The sequence below is a fragment of the Natrix helvetica genome (assembly GCF_964273705.1).
Source record: "Natrix helvetica genome assembly, chromosome: 7".
Classification (NCBI taxonomy): domain Eukaryota; kingdom Metazoa; phylum Chordata; class Lepidosauria; order Squamata; family Natricidae; genus Natrix; species Natrix helvetica.
The window spans coordinates 58,303,862-58,325,927 of NC_138558.1; positions in this window are offsets into that span (position 1 = coordinate 58,303,862).

Below are 22,066 nucleotides of genomic sequence, written 5' to 3' on the forward strand. Positions count from 1 at the left end.
GAGGAGGAGGAGGAGGAGGAGGAGGAGGAGGAGGAGGAACTGAGAATTCATTAATCATGATGCAACACAGTTAAATAAAAATGTGTGAAAAACCAAATTATCTACCTGTGAAATATCTTCCCTATGAACTTTTTGCCTTACCTCCAGTATATTGTCAGGCTATAGCATGTTTTTACTATTTTGTTAGTACAGGTGAAGAAACAGCATCCCTGCTTAATGGCACAAGTGTTAGCAAATTGAGAGCTCTTAGCATTTAAGGATCTAAAATAAAATGTAAGAATTCATTTAACTTTACGTAAGAATTCATAACTTCAGTCATAATATTTCCAACTCCAACAAAAAATATTATAGATAGCCCACAGTCTCAATTTTCAGAAACATGCTGTTTCACCATCTATCATCTCTGTTCTATCATAAAAGACCTCACCACTATCAAAAACTTATCATTGGTTAAATAAGATAAAGAAACATATTATATTTTTACTCTTTTCTAAAAATATCTAACTGATAATGATAATATCTAATAGACTGTGCAACAGAAAGCCAACATGCTCATGTACAGAATAGCAGAATAACAGAATTGGAAGGGACCTTGGAGGTCTTCTAGTCCTGTATCAACAATAAATCCTATGTTGTTTCAGGCAAATGGTTATCCAATCTCTTCTTTGAACCCTCCAGTGTTGGAGGCATCAATCACTGGACTTCTTGGGGGATCTCATTCCATGGATTAATTGTTCTCACTGTCAAGAAGTACTGGTATTGCAGAACAATCCAACAATTATAATGATCATTTATTGAGGCATACATATGTTATATATCTTTGTCACTTTGCTACTGCAATCCAAAATATATGGCAGGCTTAAAAAAAGATGATTATCTAGAAGACAGAAAATAGTTAGAATATGATAACAGGTTTGTTGCTAGTAATTCTGCCTATGCCAGTTGCCATCTGGTTTTCGGTAACAGACAGAAAACCAGATGGCTTGTCTATCTTGACTCTTCAAGGTATCAACTTGAAGGTCAAAGTATCAACCTCCATCCCATCTAACTCTTCTACTGAACAAATCATCACTTTTTCTATAATTATACCCCCTTCCCCATAGACACAATCCTCCATTACATATGTAGAACATCTTCTCCTTTTTGATGTGGGTCTATTACACTGCCTAACTCCTAGATTCCCTTTATAGCCAAATCTTTAATTTTTTTATATACTAAAAGCCCATGCAACAGTTAAATAAAATTAGCTTGGTCCAGGGAATACATTGTCCTAGATTTATGTTGTTTATGTCAGTCTTATCACTGTAATTAAAATATGCATAACTCTTCAAAAGGAAGAGGGACTAGGAGAAGTCGGAAGCATTGCAACAAGACTGGTTGGGAATAGTGGAGCTCTGATGGGCTCTGTGAAAACTCAACCGGACAAATTGCTGCCAGGGATCTTCAGGTCAGAACCATTCTGTAGGAATGGGGAAAAAGGAGAAACTCGAATGATGTACCAAGGAGAATATATACATCAGCATAAGGAACAATTACGGAATTGTCTGTCTCTATAAGCTACATTTCCAATTTTTGAACTTAGGCAAGGTCCCCTATTTGAGGCAAAATGTGATCTAGGGGAAAAAAGATGATTCAAATTCCTCCAACTATTATAGAATCTATCGTGTGTGTGTGTGTGTAAAATTTATGTGCATATATAAATTATGTATTTGTTCTGGAGGCCCAGTGCTTCATACTGATCTCCCAATCCCACCATAATATTGAAATTATATTCTTCATTATTTATAGTATTAGCATTTGCAGAAGAGTCTTTGCCAGATATTGTGATATTATGTTCCAGCTTCTTTCTCTATATTATGAAATTTATTACTTTGCAATGAAGATGAAATCTTTTTAAAAACCAAAACTTCTCCCCCAAAACTCTGAACTCTATTTTTCTAGAATAATTTCATATAAAAAAGATACTATGTTATATTTTTCCATATTGAAAAAAATCTTAACTTGACTGTAAAAAATATGATTTCTGTGGTAGAGTTGTCAAAGTCTGGAATTCTATACCTGATTCAGTTGTTTTCACCGTTTCAGTCACAAATTGACTTCCGTGGACCTTACACCAGGGAGGTGCGGTCAGGGGAGGCAGAGCCTCACCGCTCTCATCATGAAAATAAAAGAAAAGGGGAAAGGGAAAAGGCACTGAGGAGCCTTCTGCACACATGGTCCGGGAATGGGACCACATGTGCAGGAAGCTCCCATAGCCTCAGCCTCCCTGCTGCACACGTGGTCCCATTCCCCGCTTTTCAACATGAAGGGGACCGCGGAGCGTGAGCCGCGGTCCCATGGAGTGCGCTCCATGGTCCCCTTCATGTTAACTCAGGAGTCAGGAAGGAGGGGAATGGGACCACATGTGCAGGAGGCTGAGGCAGCTTCAGCCTCCTGCACACGTGGTCCCATTCCCCGCCTTCCTGAGTCAACATGAAGGGGACTGAGGCTCGCGCTGATGATGTCACCAGCCTCACCAGCCATAAACCTCACCGCACGTCACTGCCTTACACCATACTTAAATGGTTAGTAGAGGGGGCATGCATAGGTGCACTAATGTGCCTACCGTCCCTACACTGTATTTTTATTCTTTTATTCTTGTTCTCTTTTTTGTTTGAAAAATTCTAATAAAATAAATAAATATTCAAATAGGAAATCTAACAATCCAGAAAATAACTTGCAACGCTAAGAAACAATTCTTTTGAGAGAATTTTTCAATATTTAATTAGGCAGTCAGTCATCAATGGACAGAGATAGAACATATCTTAAAATCTTAAGCTGCCAGCGAACTCTCTTTGGAAGATTTACAATTTTTTTAATACTCGCTTTTAGCTCGAGGTCTTCACTAAAACCAACCAACCAATAAGTAAAGAAAATAAAAGCTTCAAAATTAAAAAGAATAGAACAAGATTAAAAGTGCCAGATGCTTCTAAAACTCTATGAAATTCACACATACTATCAGGGACCAGGGGAAATACGGCAAAGCCAGATTTTTAGTGCCTTGTGTAGCGTCTGCTTTCTGGAGACATGAGGAGAAGGTTTGTGCCACTGCACAAAAAGAATATCCTCCTTGGTCCCATCTGATGATTCTCTCTTGAGGATAGGGCCCAGAAAATCAGCCTCTTCTGCTGGTTCTAACAGGATGGGTAGACATCACTAGGGAGTAGTAGTAATAATAATAATAATAATAATAATAATAATAATAATAATAATAATAATAATAATAATAATAATAATTTTTATTTGATTAGCCGCAACCCTCTCCCGAAGGACTCGGGGCGGCATACAATCAAAACAAATAAAAATACACATAAGACAAACATATATACAAAAAGAACAGAGACATATACATATGTGCATGGAGGAGAGTTGACTTATAAGTGAAAGACAATTAAAAACACAATTTAAAATCCCCTTAAATAAAATTACTAAATTAAAAAACCCATCAGGAGCGATACGAAGTTATGGTTGAGCCAGGCCAGCTATTTGGAAAAGGTGGGTCTTGAGCTTTACACGGAAGGAGCGGAGGTCAGTAGTGGTCCTAATATCCGGGGGGAGGTCATTCCACAGGGCTGGGCCCGCCACAGAGAAGGCTCTGCTCCTAGGCGCCACCCCATGGCACTGTCTGGTGGACGGCACCTGGAGAAGTCCCACTCTGTGCGAGCGGATGGGTCGTAGGGATGTATGGGGCAGAATACGATCCCGCAGGTAACTAGGTCCTGAGCCATGGAGCGCTTTAAAGATCGTAATCAAAACCTTGAAACGCACTCGATAGACCACAGGAAGCCAGTGCAGCTCGCGCAGGAGAGGTGTCACATGGGAGTACTTGGTACTCCCCATAATCACCCGCGCGGCCGCATTCTGGACCAACTGCAGTCTCCAAGTGCATTTCAAGGGAAGCCCCATGTAGAGAGCGTTACAGTAGTCCAGGCGAGACGTCACCAGCACATGGGTGACTGTGCGTAGGGCGTCCCGGTCCAATAGGGGGCGCAATTGGCGCACCAGGCAAACCTGGTGGAACGCCCCCCTGGCCACGGCTGTCACATGTTCATCCATGGACAGCCTGGCATCTAGGAGGACGCCCAAATTGCGCGCCCGCTCCACGGGGGCGAGTTGAATGCCCCCAATGGCCAGAGATGGAATTATCTGGTTGAACCGGGGAGCCGGAACCCACAGCCACTCCGTCTTGGAAGGGTTGAGCCTGAGTCGGTTGTCATCCATCCAGATCCGTACGGCTTCCACACACCGGGACATCACTTCGACGGCCTCGTTGGGGTGGTTCGGGGTGGAAATGTACAGCTGAGTATCATCAGCGTACAGATGATATCCCACCCCGAAACCACGGATGATCTCACCCAGCGGCTTCATGTATGTGTTGAACAGGAGTGGCGAGAGGACCGACCCCTGTGGCACCCCACAAGTAAGGGGGCATAGGGTCGACCTCTGCTCCCCTGCCAACACATGTTGCATCCGGCCAGAGAGGTAGGAGCCGAACCACCGCAAAACGGTGCCCCGGACCCCCAACCCCTCCAGTCGGCGCAACAGGATACCATGGTCGATGGTATCAAAAGCCGCCGAGAGGTCTAATAGGACCTGGATAGAGGAACAGCCCCTATCTCTGGCCCTCCAGAGATCATCTACCAACGCGACCAAGGCCGTCTCTGTGCTGTGCCCAGGGCGAAAGCCGGACTGGCGCGGGTCTAGATAATCATTCTCCTCCAGATGTCGTGGAAACTGAGAAGCCACCACACTCTCTACAACCTTCGCCAAAAAGGGAAGGTTGGAGACAGGACGATAATTGGCCAGCTCCGTAGGGTCCAGGGAAGGCTTCTTGAGCAAGGGTCTCACCACCGCCTCTTTCAAGGCGGCCGGGAGAGACCCCTCACCCAACGAAGCGTTCACTAGGCCCAGGAGCCAGTCGCGTGTAACCTCCCAGGATGCCAGTACAAGCCAGGAGTGACACGGGTCCAGTAAACATGTGGTAGGTCGCAGTCGTCCACGCAATCTGTCCAAATCCTCGATGACAACCAAGTCAAACTCCTCCCAAAAAGGTTTCTCAAGACTCGCCACTGGCGTCTCGACTGGGCCACTGAAGGGGACCCAATCCTTCCGGATTTGAGCGACTTTATCCTGCAGATATTTCCCAAACTCCTCTGCCCTACCCTGTAGAGGGGCCTCCCGCGGCCTCTGAAACAGAAGGGAGCGGGACACCCGAAACAGGGCGGCAGGGCGGTTCTCTGCGGATGCAATGAGAGCGGCACAATATTGACGTTTGGCCGTTCTCAATGCCACTAGGTACGTCCTTAAATGGGCTCGTACCTGTGCTCGGTCAAATTCGGATCGGGAGGATCTCCAATGACTCTCTAGGCATCTCTTGCGGCACTTCATCACCCTTAGCTCCTCGGTAAACCAAGGAGCCAGGGTGGATCGTTGCCGCCGGAGAGGCCGCAAAGGCGCCACCCGGTTCAAGGCCCCGGTAGTCGCATTATTCCACGCGGCCACCAGGTCCTCTACCCGAGGGCGGGTCAGGGCTGCAGGAGGTGGCCCAAGCTCCGTCTGGAACCTGTCTGGTTCCATCAAGCGCCTGGGGCGGAACCATCTAGTGTTTTCCGGTTCCGCCTCCCCGCAGCGAGGGGTAGCACCAGGGAAGTCAAGTCGGAGGAGTGAGTGAACTGACCATGACAGAGGAGTGATGGTTAAATTCACTCCTCCCAGATCACTCAACCACTGGCGAGAGACAAAAACAAGGTCCAAGGTGTGACCTCCCTCGTGTGTCGGGCCTTGAATCACTAGGGAGTGATGATCCCATAAGTAGCCCAGTCTGAAGTCATGAAGGGCTTTAATGGTAACCACTAACATTTGATTATATTAAGGTAAAGGTGTCCCCCGCACATATGTGCTAGTTGTTCCCAACTCCAGGGGGCAGTGCTCATCTCCGTTTCAAAGCCAAAGCGCCAGTGCTGTCCATGGTCATGTGGTCAGCATGATTAAAGGCCGAAGGAGCAGGAATGCTGTTACCTTCCCACCAAACGTGGTTCCTATTTTTCTACTGGTATTTTTTACGTGGTTTCAAACTGCTAGGTTGACAGAAGCTGGGACAAGTAATGGGAGCTCAACCTGTTATGCGGCACTAGGGATTCAAACTACCGAACTGCTGATCTTTCTGATCAATTATATTACAATATATCAAATATAAGAATTTCTTTTTATTGGGTGGGCTTGTACAATATTTATTTTCATTACTGTTTAGTAACAACTATGGAGCTGAAAACACAGGTTTTGGGTCCTGTCAAAATTACTATTCAGCTTTTTCTCTGGAATTTTATATCAGTGTTCATTAAATATGGGTATAGTGTACATTTCCCCCTAGAGCAATGATTTCCTCTGATCCTGAAATAAACACTGACCTGTTTGCTATTCCCCCCCCCAAAAAAAAAATCTTGGCTTCATATTGCAATTTAAGAATCATGCATTTTTATAGCTCACCAGTATACTGTATATGGTGTGGTTTGCCAGCTGTCACTTTCCTGTAATTTGACATAGAATCATTGATATATACTCATCGGCACAGTTGTTTAAGCAGCATCTATATAATGATAGCATACTTCAGCTTACATTTTGTCATATTTTCTACAAAAGTAGAAGATTTGCCAAATATTTTGCTGAAGGAAAACTGTTTCCACTCCATTCCCTAATCAACTAAACTAAAAGGTTGATATGGCATAATTTATTCTCAGCAATGCCGCTACATTCTGCCAAGCAATCCATTATTTTCTAAATGGTTACAAACCAACTATTTAATAATCAATTCCAAAATGTTGTCCACTTCTCATTTCAAACTAATCTGTTACTACTTACTTGGGAATTCTATTTTCCATCTTTTCAATATAGCAACATTTATCCTTCTCCAATGTTCTTCAGACGTTTTAGAATTTTTAGATTTAAAAAATCTAAAATCTAGATTAGAAGACATCCAAGGTCTCATCCAACCGTTAGTTCATTACTCTGACATTGTTTCTGGCTTTCATGATTTCTCAAAGATCAGAGAAAGAGGCTGCAGAATGTAATCCACAAGATACCTTAATACTTTCGTAATATGAATTTTCTGGTTTTCAACATGTTTACAACATAACTTTCATTTTTCTATAATCTATTTTAAAACTCATGGATCATAAGTTCATTATTTTTGTGTTACACACAAAAATTGTAAGGGGTTTCTAGCTTGCATTAAACAGATAATATATTTTCTCTGATCAAAGATGTCAATTTGGCCAAACTCCATCATCTTTGCCATCCAATCAGTGGTGGGTTTCAAAAAAATTTGGAACCTACTCTGTGGATGTGGCCTGCTTTGTGGGAGTGGCTTGCCAGCCATGTGACCGGGTGGGAGTGGCTTGCCAGCCATGTGATCTGGTGGGAGTGGCTTGGCAGTTATGTGACTGGGTGGGAGTGGCCAAGATGATGTCACTGAATTCTTTGCCCCAATGGATGAAATCCAAAAGTATGAAAGAAAACACTAATTATGTAAGGAAAGGTCACTAAAATGTATAAGGAAATATTATTAGTTCTTGATCATTATTAATGTGTAGATTACTATGGGACATTACACACCCACACCCACACAAACTATGACAGTGCCAGGAAAACACAAAAAAATAAGAATCCCGCCCCCAAAAGAATGCAAATGAAACCAGTTTTTTTCCCTAACCCTAAGGACAGGAAAGACAAAGCCACTGGAATAAAAAGCATCAAGGCATTGTGGGAAATTATAAAGGCCACCGCCCACCCGATTTCAGCCATGTGCAAAAGCTGCCCTCGGCACCATCGCCACCCAGTGCCCAGGCTTAGCCAGCCAGGTAGAGGCTCGAGAAGGGGGGGCGGGGGCTTTCGGCTGCATGGCGTATGCCAGTTCACAGCTTTCACGAGGCAAGGCCTGAAGGCCTTCCCTCGTGAAAGCTAGCCTGCCGCCACCCACCCGCTTTCTGCTGCATGGCATATGCCAGCCTGCAGCTTTCACAGGGAAGACCTGAAGGCCTTCCCTCACGAAAGCCGCGAAAGCTAGCCTGCCGCTGCCACTGCCCATCCGCTTTTGGCCACGTGGCATACGCCAGCTTGTGGCTTTCATGAGGCCATGCCTGAAGGCCTTCCCTCACGAAAGCTAGCCTGCCGCTGCCCACGCACTTTCGGCCGCATGCGAAAGGTGCTGCTGGGGCCATCGCTGACCAGCACCTTTCGGCCATGCAGCAAAAGCTAGCCTGCTGCCACCCCCACTACCATCTCCGCCCACCCGCTTTCAGCCATGCACCATATGCCAGCTCACATGAGCTGGTGTAAGCTAGCCTCCCATCATCCCCCCTCATGCTTAGTTGCTTACCTGAGATAAGCAGCAAGCTGCTGGAAGGCGAATCAAAGTGAAGGGAGCAGCAAGCGCAATGCGACAGCTGCTCGGCCGTTGGCACCACGCTTTTAAATGGGTCACCTCCAGCCTGCTCACTGATTGGCTGGACTCCAGCCAATTAGTGAGTGGTGGGCTGGGCTAGTTTAGTGCAGATGGGCACAGGAGTGAGCGAGCTGCAACGGGATGGCCAGGGTGAGCAAGCGACAGGGCTGGGGGCAGGCATTGTGGAAGTTACTTCCAGGTCAGTAAATTTCATCAACCAGTTCTCCCGAGCCGGTGAGAACTGGCAGAAACCCACCACTGCATCCAATTCTCCATTGTGGTAATGTCCCAGGAAGGATTTCTCCTATTGCGTCTTGGTAGCTACCCTGCTGACAAAATATTCATTTAGTTCTCCTGATTGTCCTACCTTTTTCAGGACAAAAGCAGTTTGTAGAGCAGTCCTCACGCTTGAAGTTTTTTTTGGCACCTGTCTTTCATCCAGGGATTTACAAAGCTCATCAACAGAAAAGTCCTGGAACCTATTTCACAGCCTTAAAGGATAAGAGCATTTATCAACAGTCTTTGTGTCACAGTATTTTATTTGCCCAACCTTGTAACTTGGCTGAATTTTCTGGGAATTTCTTGATTCCTACATAATCATATCTTGTGTCAAGTGCAAGATTTTCCAATCTTTTTTCTAATCTTATCTAATCTTCCCTACTTTGCCTTTGGCCCAATCACTGTTCTTTCAAGTGAATCAGCACACTTAGGAAACAGAATGTAATCAGAAATAGCCAGCAGCAATTAAATAGTACTCTTTCCTTTTCCTCCTGTCCCTCTACTACTTGTCTCCTCTCTTCAATTAAACTCCATGCACATCCTCTTCCTGTTCAGCTTGCTAGTGGAAATGAAGTTTTGCAAAATCAGACTCCAGAAAAATCATGACCATAGACCTTCAACTATCTCTTCATATGAAGTGTAAATGACTGACAAAATACGTCAAGTCAAGTGATTAATGCTTTACTAGAGCAATTTTAGTAGCAAAATTTGGATTGCTTGAATCCAAATAAATCTAGTTTGTGTTTTGTGACTCCTTGACCTCTGGACCTCTTTTTCTCATCTCTTGGACTAGTAGCATGTCACTTCTCACTGGAATATAAAGGATATAAATATACTGCCATTATACGCTTGAGCTTCACATTCACTAGCTGCCAATCTGCCATGAACTATGAGGGGAGGAAGCCAATTGGGATAGGGAAAGGCTAACTACTCATAATACCTTTCAGAGACACCATCTCAAGGTCAAAGCACTGGGAATGGAAAGCAACAGCTCATTGAAAGACAGTTCCCAAAGCAATTTATTGAAATATAATTAGATAATAAGGGACCAGCAAAGTGTAGGAACTGGACGGGCAAAGTTAACTTGGCACAGGAACTTCAGTTCTGTCTTTGCTATAGTGTAAGACACTTGACTTTTTCACCACAAATGGTGTTTAGTGTTTTTCTTGCCTAAAGGACCAATTTGTATCAGGTCCAGAGGTGGTTCCTGCCAGTTCTAACCTCTTCTATAGAACAGGTGCCCATTCCCTCTTCCTTTGATACATCGATTCTAGAACTATAACATTATGAATATAAGTCTATCTGTTTCAGGGGTGGGTTCCTGCCAGTTCTAACCTCTTCTATAGAAGAGGTTCCACAAATCTACAGTGCCATTTAGAACCGGTTCCAGCTCCCTCCCCACGCCCATCCGCGCATCATCAAGATGAAGAGCGAGAGGAGGAATTCTGGGAGTTGAAGTCCACAAGTCTTAAAGCTGTCAAGTTTGAACACCCCTGGGTTTTTTTCTAAAGGATTAGGGGTGCAAGGGTTTTGTAACTTGACAGCTTTAGGACTTGCGTGCTTCAAATGCCAGAGTTTCTGAGGCCAACATTTTGGTTGCTAAGCAAAAGTGTTGTTAAGTGAGTTTCACCACATTTTACAAGTTGGCCATGCCCACCCAGTCACATGACTGCCAAGCCACTCCCACTTGGTCGCATGGCTGGCAATCCACTCCCACCCGGTCACATGGCCGGTAAGCCACTCTCACAAAGCAGGCCACCCCTACAGAGGAGGTTCTAAAAATTTTTTGAAACCCACCACTAGGCAGGTCTGACACCTTGCCCCTTATATAACTTATGAACAATTATGAAATGGTGTATAATTTCATGATCCATTTCAGTATTAATTGACTTGATTTATGAACAATCTATATAAATCTTTCCAGGATATTGCTAAAGCTTGGAAACAAGACTAAATATGCAAAGGACAATAATGTTCTGAGCAGAGTTATTTATGCACTCTGCATTTGAAGGTCTTGATCTCAATCAATTCCATATTTGACATTCATAGACAAACACAATTCTCACATAATTTTACCTCATGTATAAGACAGTGATTACATTACATTTTCAATTCTGCTCTCTCAGAAATGAATATCGTGAAGAGTGAAATCTCTTCATTCATGGTATCAGAAAATGACTATGATATCCCTTCTTTGTTCTAAAATTGCATATTCAAATGTGTTTGGGGGAAGATGTATAGACTATAATGATGTCAAAACATGCTTGCTATATAGTGAAGCTTCTTTGAAATTTCATTGTGGGAAAATAAGAAATACAGAAGCCAACACTAAGGGGAAGGAACACATTATTGCAAAGATCCCTGGGTTTTTATTTCGAAAGAAAGAGGGGTCCGGAATAATGGGACAGCAAAGATTTTGATAAAACTTGAAGAGTACAAAATGCGAGATCCTACTTTTGCAGAATTTAGGCAAGTCTTTGCCCCTCTCCCTGGGCTTATTTTTATCAGGCAAAATTGACCTTTAAGCAGAGGTGGGGAAAGGAGATAGAATACTGGGGTACCTCTGAGTGACAATGGAAGGTTCGGTTTACCTATGTTTCATTTTCCTTGTTTGGGATGCCATTCAGTTGTACAGTGAGCTGGTGAGGAGGTTTCTACTCTTTGGTTTAAATGAGATTGCAGGAGGCTTTGTCTAAGGTCAGTATGGAGCTGGGTATAAACCTGGCCATGGCAAAATGATACAGCCAGGATGGGCTTCAAAATTTTTAGCAAGGGGTTCTCTGCCTGGTTGCTGGGTGGGCGTGGCCATAGTGGGCATGGCCTAGTTGGCCTCCTGCACCATGGGGAGGGGCATTTTTGCCTTCCCCTGGCTCCGGAGGCTTTCCTTGATCATCTGGGAAGGTGAAAAGGGCCTCCCCAGGCTCCGGAGGCCCTTTGGAGGCCACAAACCTCTGGTAGGCCTGCTTTTCACCCTCCTCGAGTCTCTGCGCATGCCCCGCACTTACCTGCATCCAAAATGGGCAATGTGGGGACTCCTGAGAGGGGAGGGATGGAGCAGGGTGGGTGGGGCAATCCAAGAGTGGAATTTGGGGGTTCTTTGAACTGCACAGAATCTTAGCTAGAGGTTCTCCCAAACCCTGCAAACCCCCAGCAGCTCACCCCTGACAGCCTCCATTTTGTTTGGAAGATTCATTTTTTCCCCACTACAGATTGGTTTGTTTTATGTTTATGGTGAGTATTAACATTATTTCCTCAGCAATGCCTGATGTCTTAATTCTAAACAAGTTTTAAAAATGCATTCACAGATTTTTAAAAAACCATATTCTTCTTTACATGTGATACAGATGTTTTCAATCTATCCCTGTTGCAGTGCTCTATCCCTACGTGCCTGAAGATTTCCATTATAGTGCTAGTCCCTAAGCAGACAGTAGTGGTACCTCTGAATGAGTATAGACCAATAGCTTTAACATCTGTTGTCATGAAATGTTTTGAGAGACTGGTGTCGAAGTATATTAAGGCTAGTCTTCCATCTACTTTGGATCCATACCAATTCGCATATAGGAGAAATAGATCAACTGATTATGCTATGTCTATTGTTGTCCATACTGTATTAAACCATTTGGAACAACAGGGAACATATATAAAGTTGCTATTTGTGGATTTTTGTGGTATAATACCATTCTACCCAACAGGTTGTTTCTTAAAATGTCCAATTTGGATATAAATCAGAGGATTTGTTTGTGGATAAAGGATTTTCTGACAGATAGGCCACAGTCAGTAAGGATGTGATCTCACCATTCTTCTACTCTAATATTAAGCACAGGAGCCCCCCAGGGTTATGTACTTAACCCCCTTCCTCTATTCTTTGTACTCACATGACTGTACCCCATTGTATAACACCAACACAATTATTAAATTTGTGGATGACACGACAGTGGTGGGACTCATTGATAAGAACAATGAGTCTGCTTATAGGAAGGAAGTACAAGGGATGACATTGTGGTTTAAAGAAAATAATCTTACACTTAAGACCAAAAAAACTAAAGAACTTATAATTGACTTCAGGAAGAAGAGAGATGTACATTTACCATTGTACATACATGGCGAGGAGGTGGAGAGAGTTGGTAGCTTTACATTTCTGGGCATTTATATCTCAGAGGACCTCTCATGGACCATGAATGCTAACATGCTGGTGAAGAGGGCACAGAAGAGGCTGGACTTCCTGAGAATGCTAAGGAAGATAAATCTATCTCAGCATCTACTTCTATCCTACTATCGCTGCACCATTGAGAGTGTCCTGACATACGGCATTCTTGCATGGTATGGGAGCAGCTCTGCAGCAGACAAAAAAGCTCTACAGAGAATTATTAAAACTGCCCAGAATATCATCGGACTCCAGCTACCAACCCTGGATAACATCTTCACATCTCGCTGTTTGAGGAAGTTGCATAACATCCTCAGAGACTCTTCCCATCCTGCTCAAAATATTTTTAGACTGTTGCCTTCTGGCAGAAGATACAGAATAAGATACAAACTAGGACCACACATCTTAATAGTTGTTATCCCAGAGCTATAATTGCACTCAACAATGAACTAAAGGGTCACCATCAGTGAGCTATTGGGCAACACTATTTGGTCTGTTATGTGGATGTTTGGGTGGTTCAGGGGCGGAGGGTTTTGTTTTTGTTTTGGTGGGTGAGGGTGTGTTTTGGGGATTGATATGGGTGTTGTGTGAATTTCGTTGTATGTGTAAATGTACAATGACAAAGTGTGTGTCTGTGTATATATATATGTATGTATACACCCTTTCTGGGAATTGAACCTGGGCTGTATTAGGCAGTTGTATTAACCACTAAGCCACTACTCATTTGTATTAGCCACTACTCAATTCCCAGTAAGGGTATGGCTAGCTGTTGAGAGCTAAATAGCTTGAAATAGATCTATTAGTCTCCCTTTATTTATTTATCAGCGCAAATGCAACATAAATGTAACAAGACAACATTTTTAAAAAATGGCTTTCTGCCTGGATGGCTCCTAGGGTAAGCCGATAGAGACAGAAAAGGGAAGCAGTATGCTCCCTTTCATATTTGGGCATACCAGGGGTTGTGACCCAATACATACCTATTTCCCTGGCTTAGCTGATAAAGCAGGAGAGCCTGTGGCTTAGTGGCGAATACAACTGCCTAATATGTAATACAGCCCAGGTTCAATTCCCAGTAAGAGTATGGCTAGAAGATGAGAGCTAAATAGCTTGAAATAGATCTATACTAGTCTCCCTTTATTTATTTATCAGCGCAAATGCAACACACACACACACACACACACACACACACACACACACACACAGAGAGAGAGATTTTGGCCTGCTGAGTGAGAACAGAAACCATTTGCAAGACATATTATCCATTTTCTATATAGCCTGAAATAATAATTTTCAATCTGTACATAGCACCCAGCTTGCAACGATTCTATTTTTAAAGTAAGTTGCCTTTCTTTTTCCTTGATTTGTTTGACAAATCTTTATAACAAAAATATAATGTTTTTAATTCATGTTTTTTTTTTTTGCAGAAAGAAAAATGTTTTTAAAAATGGATATAAGTTTGATGTCGTGCTTCTATTTATTTCATGTGCAGATGAAATAAACCAAATGAAATACTGATAATAAAGAAAGTGAAGCTTTGGGAACTATTTTATGGTGGTTTTTTTTCATAACACCACTAGCAAAACAAATATATGTTAAACCACCTGATACAAATTATGTGAATTCCATATAATTAATTATTCTTCCATCTTAATGCATAGCAAAATAATGAAAAAATACATCAATGTATAGCTTTATTTCCACTTCAAAGACTAAGAAAATTATGAGCTACAGTATTTTATTTATCCATTTACATATTTGGGATAGTTAGGTAAAATTAACAGCAGAAAGTACATAATATTATAAAGAGTAACTTGGATTGCAACATGAACCATTAAACACTTTATTGCCAAATGTTGTCTTAATAAAAAGCCAAATTTAAAAACTTGGTAATAGCTATGTAAAATATATTAGCAATTATGCTATTATATATATAAATATACTCTATAACATAATACAGCTATTATAGGTTTCTGAAAATATTTCCTAAAGGGGAAAAATATATTATGAGAGTATAAAGAATAAACACTGAGAAATATTATGTAATTAAATCTGTTGAATTAATGCTTTTAAGGATGTAAATATAATGGATTATAATTATATTTGATTAGTTTTACACTTTTGAAATCACAATAAATATACAAATTGTGCAATATTTATATATTTATTTATTTATTATTGGGTCATAAAATTGCATCAAAGAATGCTGGAATTCTGATTCCAAAATTTACTTTAAAGTGCTTGCAGAGATATCAGCATGTGTAACTTAATTAAATCTGTTTTATTATTGAAAATATATTAAGATACATAATTCACAAAGTTAATAAAACTATAATATGAAAGTCTGCATCTAAAGTAATAAAAAGAGTAATAATATTTACTTCAGCAGCATGAAAATTGTTATTATAATTGTACTAATGTTTTACATTTGATCATTAGCTGTTTTTCAGTCTAAAGTGATTAATGAATATAAATATTGAACTTCTGTTTTTTCCTGATCTTACTGTATGATAATTTAATGAAAGTAAAGATGAGACACACTAACACTTTTCTAATCTAGGCAGATTTACATGCTTAATTAGATATTGAAATCATGATTCCCCAAAGAAAATCAATATTACAGTCTGTCTATATTCAATATAAGTTGTCAGTGCTCATTTAAGCAATTTATCTGTACATCAAAACATTAAGTGTTATAAATCACACCAATGAGTTTCATTTTTTTAGTAATAGCATGGGCAAAAATAAAAGTATGCATCCTTCTGTGTAGGTAGGAAATAAAACCTGTTTGGGCATAATTAGAATGACTGCAATTTTGAAGGTAGCAAAGAACTTTTATCTCCAGTTTATATGACTGCTCTCTTTTCCCAATTGTCCTATATCGCAGGACAATTTTAAAGATTTTTTAAAAATCCTGAATAATTCAAGATGATGAATATACCTAACACTCCTTCCTTCTTGTTCTCTTTTCCCCAAAACTGTATCACTTTGAAGTGAGTTGGGCTGAGAATGAGTGGCCCAAGATCACTCAGCTTATTCTTTGCCTAGGGTGAGACTAAAATTTACAGTTTCCCGGTTTCTAGGCCAGGATCTTATCTATTATACCAACCTGCCTCTCTATTCTCCCCTTCTACTTTTCATACTCAGTCATTAATGACAAATGCACATCTGTATTCTTCACATTTCTGCTTGAATATTTTCATGCTTCTAACAGAATCTTGACATAGTGTCATAAAAGAGAATGATTCTTCTTGTTGTTTGTAGAATTTTTTTAGGCACTTTTTTTAGGCTATCACGTCCCTGTTCAAACACTTTAAATTAATGTATTGTCACAGACAAATTGTTAACTTCCTGCTCCCAAAATCATATTTTCAAGGCTCCATTTCAATTTGGGAACACAGTAGTATTCTGAAGCAAAATAGAGTGTAAATTATACTATTATTGAGGCCAGTGACGTGCGGTGAGGTTTATGACTGGTGAGGCACTGACACAGTGCTGGGTTTCAAATATTTTTAGACTTGTGGACTTCAACTCCCAGAATTCCACAGCCAGGCATGCTCAGTTCCAATTTAAAGTGACAGCGTTTGTTTTTCTCCTTTGCGCCTTCTTTCTTTTTCTTTTTCTTTTCCTTCCCCTCCTTCCTCCCTCTCTCCCTTCCTCCCCCTCTCTCAAACACACACACACACACACACACACACACACACACAGAAGTTGGATTGGACTATCTCTCCTACCCCTTCCCTCTCTCACTCACTCTCAAACAAACCCCCACACACACAAAAGTTGGATTGGATATCTTTTCCAGTGGCTTGAAAGCAGCTCCTCTGCCATCCCCCCCATTCCCCTGCTGCCTTTCCCAAACACCTCCACCATTGCAAATGCAGCCTGCTGTCTGGGTGGGAAATGCCTGGAACACAGTAAAGCCCACCCACCACCTCCTGCTGGCAGGCTGGGGTGAGAGGAGAGGCAGAGAAGCCGGAGGGGAGCTGAGCCAAGCCTTCCAAAAGAAAGAGGCTGGGGGGAAGTGTGTGTACTACAGCATGGCTCTTTGCCTGGCTTCCTGCCTCCTCCTGTGGTCTCATCAGTGCTTGCTTGTGCTCTCCCTCCCCAAGTGTAGTTTGATTGCAGGCGGAGCCACGTTGCCTTTTCAAACTTGTAATCAGTGAAGTTGGCTAGTTTTTTATATAGTTTTATCCAGCTGTGTGTGTGTGAGAGAGAAATGAATGGGGGCCTGGGGAGGAAGTCACTACACTTGGGGAGGGAGAGCACCAGTGAGGAGACCATAGGAGGAGGTAGGAAGCCAGGCAAAGAGCCATGCTGTAGCACACACACTGGCCCCACAACGTGGCTCGGCCTGCAATCAAACTACTCTTGGGGAGGGAGAGCACAAGCGAGCCAGGGTCCTTCCCTCCAGCCTTTGCCCAAAGCCCTGCATAGCACCAGGAGGATGAAGTTTGAGTTCCTCCCCCTCCCTCCAACCCACACGTACCTTTTCCAGCTTTTTTTAACAGTTAAGCAGAGTCATCCACGGTGAGGCAGTAACTAGCTCAGCTTTTTCCTTTTACTTTTTTTTTTCATGATGAGAGTGGTGAGGCTGTGCCTCACTTGCCTCACCTGACTGCATGTCACTGATTGAGGCAGCCTTCAAGATCAAATGCCAGGGAGCAAGTATCTAGTATCAAGTATTGAGAAATACTTGAAATAGAATAGAATAGAATAGAATAGAATAGAATAGAATGGAATGGAATGGAATGGAACGGAACGGAACGGAACGGAATGGAATGGAATAGAATAGGTTATTGTCACATTAAATGTACTCACCTGTTCCGACTAGCCGGCCTGGCCTAATTGTAATCACAAGTACAATCTATTACTGACCTTCCTGGATGGCTTTTTTAGTATTGTAAATTTTGGGGTTTTAATTTGGTTTTAGATCGTTTTTAACTAGAAATGAGTTCAGGCATTATACAGACCGAATGTTTATGTTGGTTGTCTAATGTTTTGTTGTTCCTGTTTTGTTGTTTTATATGTACTGTCTGTACACCGCCCCGAGTCCCTGCGGGGAGAGGGGGGCGGTATATAAATTTAATAAAACTCAAAACTCAAACTCAAAACTCTATTCAGCATACATTAAAATTAGATTTCATTACATTCATCTCTCAAAAGATAACCATTACGCACACGGGCACACATACAGACGACATAGAGAAACATCACAGTTAGTTCAAATGCATGCATATACATGGTGAAGAAAAAAAAAAGATTCCTGCAAGTTTATATCACGAATGACATAAGGAACAAAGCTGTTACAGAATCTAGTAATCCTATTATAGATACTTTGAAACCTACTCCCAGAGGGGAACAACAGTCCATGAAGTGGCTGTGTGGTGTCTCTAACAATGCTCTAAGCACATAGCACTTATAAGTATCCTGAGTGATGGGAAGCGAGCTTGCTATAATCTTCTCAGCTGTCCTTACCACTCTCTATATGGACCTTCTATCTGAGGCACTGCTGCCACCAAACCAAACAGTGATGCAGTTTGTTAAAATGCTCTCAGTTGTCCCTTTGTAAAAGTGGTCAGGACAGAAGGAGAAAGATGTGGTCTCCTCATACGATGCAGGAAATGTAAACACTGGTTTGTACGCTTCATTAAACACAACACAGAGACCAATATAGATTGTTAGCTGTTTTCGCCCCCTGATACTTAATACTATTGATCACTTCCACAGCTGCAGCCTTGATACTGAGTGGAGTGTGACTATGCTGGCTCTTTCTAAAACCAACAATGATCTCCTTTCTTATAGGGAGGAGGTGAGGCCTTCACCTCCTCCCTATAAGAATCTTCACTGTCATTCCGGATAAGCCCCACCTCTGCCATGTTATCTACTGTACATACTTCACAATATGGATCTTGCAGACTTCGCACAGCAGTCATGGCTCATCAAGGTGAATAGTAGCAGACACAGCCCTGTATACAAGGAGATGGAATTTTTTCTTCCAACTCGCACAAACTGGGGCTATCAATAAGGAAATCAATCAGTTATATAAAGGAGTAAGGTAAAGATAAAGGTTCCCTTGCTAGTCGTTCCTAACTCTAGAGGACGGTGCTAATCTACATTTGAAAACCGAAGAGCCAGCACTGTCCAAAGATGTCTCTGTGGTCATGTGGCTGGCATGACTAAATGCCGAAGGTGCATGGAATGCTGTTACCTTGCCACCAAAATGGTCCCTATTTTTCTACTTGAATTTTTTACGTACTTTCGAACTGCTAGGTTGGCAGAAGCTGGGACAAGTAATGGGAGCTGAGGATTGATTGTGTTGAACGCCAAACTAAAATCAACAAACACCATTTGCGCATGAGTGTTCTTCTCCTCTAAGTGCGCCAAACTAAGATGATGTACACAAGAAAGTGCATCATCTATAGAGCGGTTCATCTTCTATAGAGCATTCTGCAATAAGCAGACTGTAATGAGTCAAATATAGGAGAAGGCATGAAACAATGTAGTCCTTTACAAATCTCTCAAAACAATTGGACAGTAATCATTAAGGCATGTAATTATAGATTTTTGTGGGGCTGGTACAATGATGTAGACTTAAAGCATGATGAAACCATGGCCTGATGTAGCAAAAGATTGAAAATGTAAGAACAGAGGCCAGCTGGTCAGCATACTCCTTAATATCATTCTGTTCCATTCAGCCAATTTTGATAATCTATGTAAACAGGTCTGAATTTTATTTCTGACTTCTAGGGTGTCAACTATCTCCCACAAATGTGTATGCTGTCTAAAACTCTGATATGTATTTCTTCCACTTAGTCACCCAAATCAATACATATAGAACTAAAGGACCCTGGATTAATTCTGGTAGCACTACATATTACACTATAATTACATTTCTCTCTGTAATTTGTTTAGGGATGAGTGGTGAGCATTCCTAGGCTATGATTTTGAATGTGTTCAATTACTGTATGAATCAACCTAATGCATTTGAAATTAGCATGTCATAAAGTATTTTGTCAATATCAAACTATCAGAACTAATATCTGGCTGAATGCCTCGTATTAATTTACCACATTCCAACAATCGATTAAGGAAAATAGCCTTTCAAGGTTTAGTTTGACAAATCTATGCTGACAAAAGTATTGGTTTCATGTTGTTTACAGATCTAAGGTCTTCACTTTCTTTAAATATCTTCCCAGGCACGCATGACTGGTCTCTAGTTTGCAGGATAATTATTTTCCTTGTTTTTAAGGATAGGGACAATATTTATATTCCTTCTAAAGTTTTCCAGTATTTCTCACAGATAATACATAAGGATATTAATGTTAGATGTCAAGGTCCTCTTCGAACACAATGGACGAACATCATTGTCACATAAGGATATAAACAAGCCATGACGTCATTCCTTTAGCATTCAAAGATTCAGTTTAATGTTCAAAATCAAGAGTTTCATTTTCCCCACAGTTTATTCTGCTTTTCATGATCATCTGGTAGAACACCTATAAAAAAAACTGAATCAAAATAAATTACATAGCTTTGCCATTTCCTTGTTAATTGTTAGCAAAAGTGCATTTTCACCAAGCAGCCAATATACTGTATTCTTTATTCTTTATTTCTATTTTGAACATTTCTGGTGTTATTTATATATGGTGTTATTCTTAGCATCTCTAACTATTATTGGTTTGCATTGTCCTTTAATTCCTGTCTGCCTGTCTTTTCTTGTGATCTGACACTCTATTTCTGCATGTAAAGCCATGATGGTTTTTGAAATTATTTGTATTTGTGTTTTTGTTATTATTTTTTCCTCTTCTCACCAATTTCTATCTAACTTTTATTACTATGGTATACTACTTATTGCTCTAAATTTATTCAAATCCTCTTTTTGTGAACTCTGATATTATGTGTTTGACTACATTTTTTTTTACTTTGTCTTAGAAGCAAGAATTCTTGCACTAAATAGATTGACTGATTTTCTGAACCTCATAATCTAGTAACTGCAAAAGGCAGTGAGATGTAGATAATTAGGAATTTCCTCCATAATCCCTCTTTCTCTCTTATTAAGCCTGCTCCTTGTTTAAGGGATAAAAGGAGATCTCTTTCCTATTGTTTATTTTGAGCTAAAAATAGTTTATTCTCTTGTGCTTTCCTCCACTAGGAGGAAGAAAATGGCAAGGAAAGCAAGTCAAGAATGTTCTGGAAAAAAAATACTTGGTAAAATTTGTCACTAAAAAGTTCACATGATAATTAAAATATTGGTAGGTTACTGTGGGAGGCAATCACATGTAATTTTTTCATGGCAGAGTGGGTAATAGTTGACACCAATAACAATACTCTTTTGTTTCTTATTTTAACCCAGCACTGAGAATTACATACAATTACACAGAAATGTAATATGATGTCCATGGAGCTGCTAAGGGATATAGTACAAAAGTAATCTTGGATGCTAAAATAGATTGCATATGGAAAATGTCCTTTCCTTTCTTTTTTTCTTTTTTTTGCAGTCCACCTAGATACCTAGTTTTATAGTAGTAAATTCACTGAGTGATTAAACAGGAGAAGTAAACAGGGGAGATTAAGGAAAGGAAAATTAAATTTTTTCCTTCTAAGTAGGTACTCAGTGAATTTCAGCTGCCAAGAAATTACTATAAATGAATAATATATTATTGGTGTCTTAATAAGCAGAAGTGAAGATAAAATGATGCAATCTATAGATTTCATAGTCTACTTGTATCTCTACATGAAAACCAGGGGTGGTATTCAGTTCTGACAGGTTCTGGAGAACCAGTAGCAGAAATTTTGAGTGTGGGAAGAGAAAGGGGGTTTTGCAGTATCCTTCCCCTGCCACCCCCACAAAGCCACGCCCACAGAACCGGTAGTAAAAAATTGTGAATCCACCACTGATGAAAACCAAATACTATACATCTTTCATGCATAAACAAGTACAACTCTAGGTTTGGGGGCAGGAGTGCAGAGGGAAGAAGAAAATACCTAAAACAGTTAAGAAAGGAAAAGATATATTAGCATGTCATTCCTGAGCACTGGGCATGAACTAATGGGTTTAGCTTCCAGAAAGACAGATTCTGGTTAAATTCTGGGAAAGATTTCCTAACATTAAGAACAATTTAGCAGTTGAATTAATTATTTCATTAGGTGGGATTTCTTTTTCC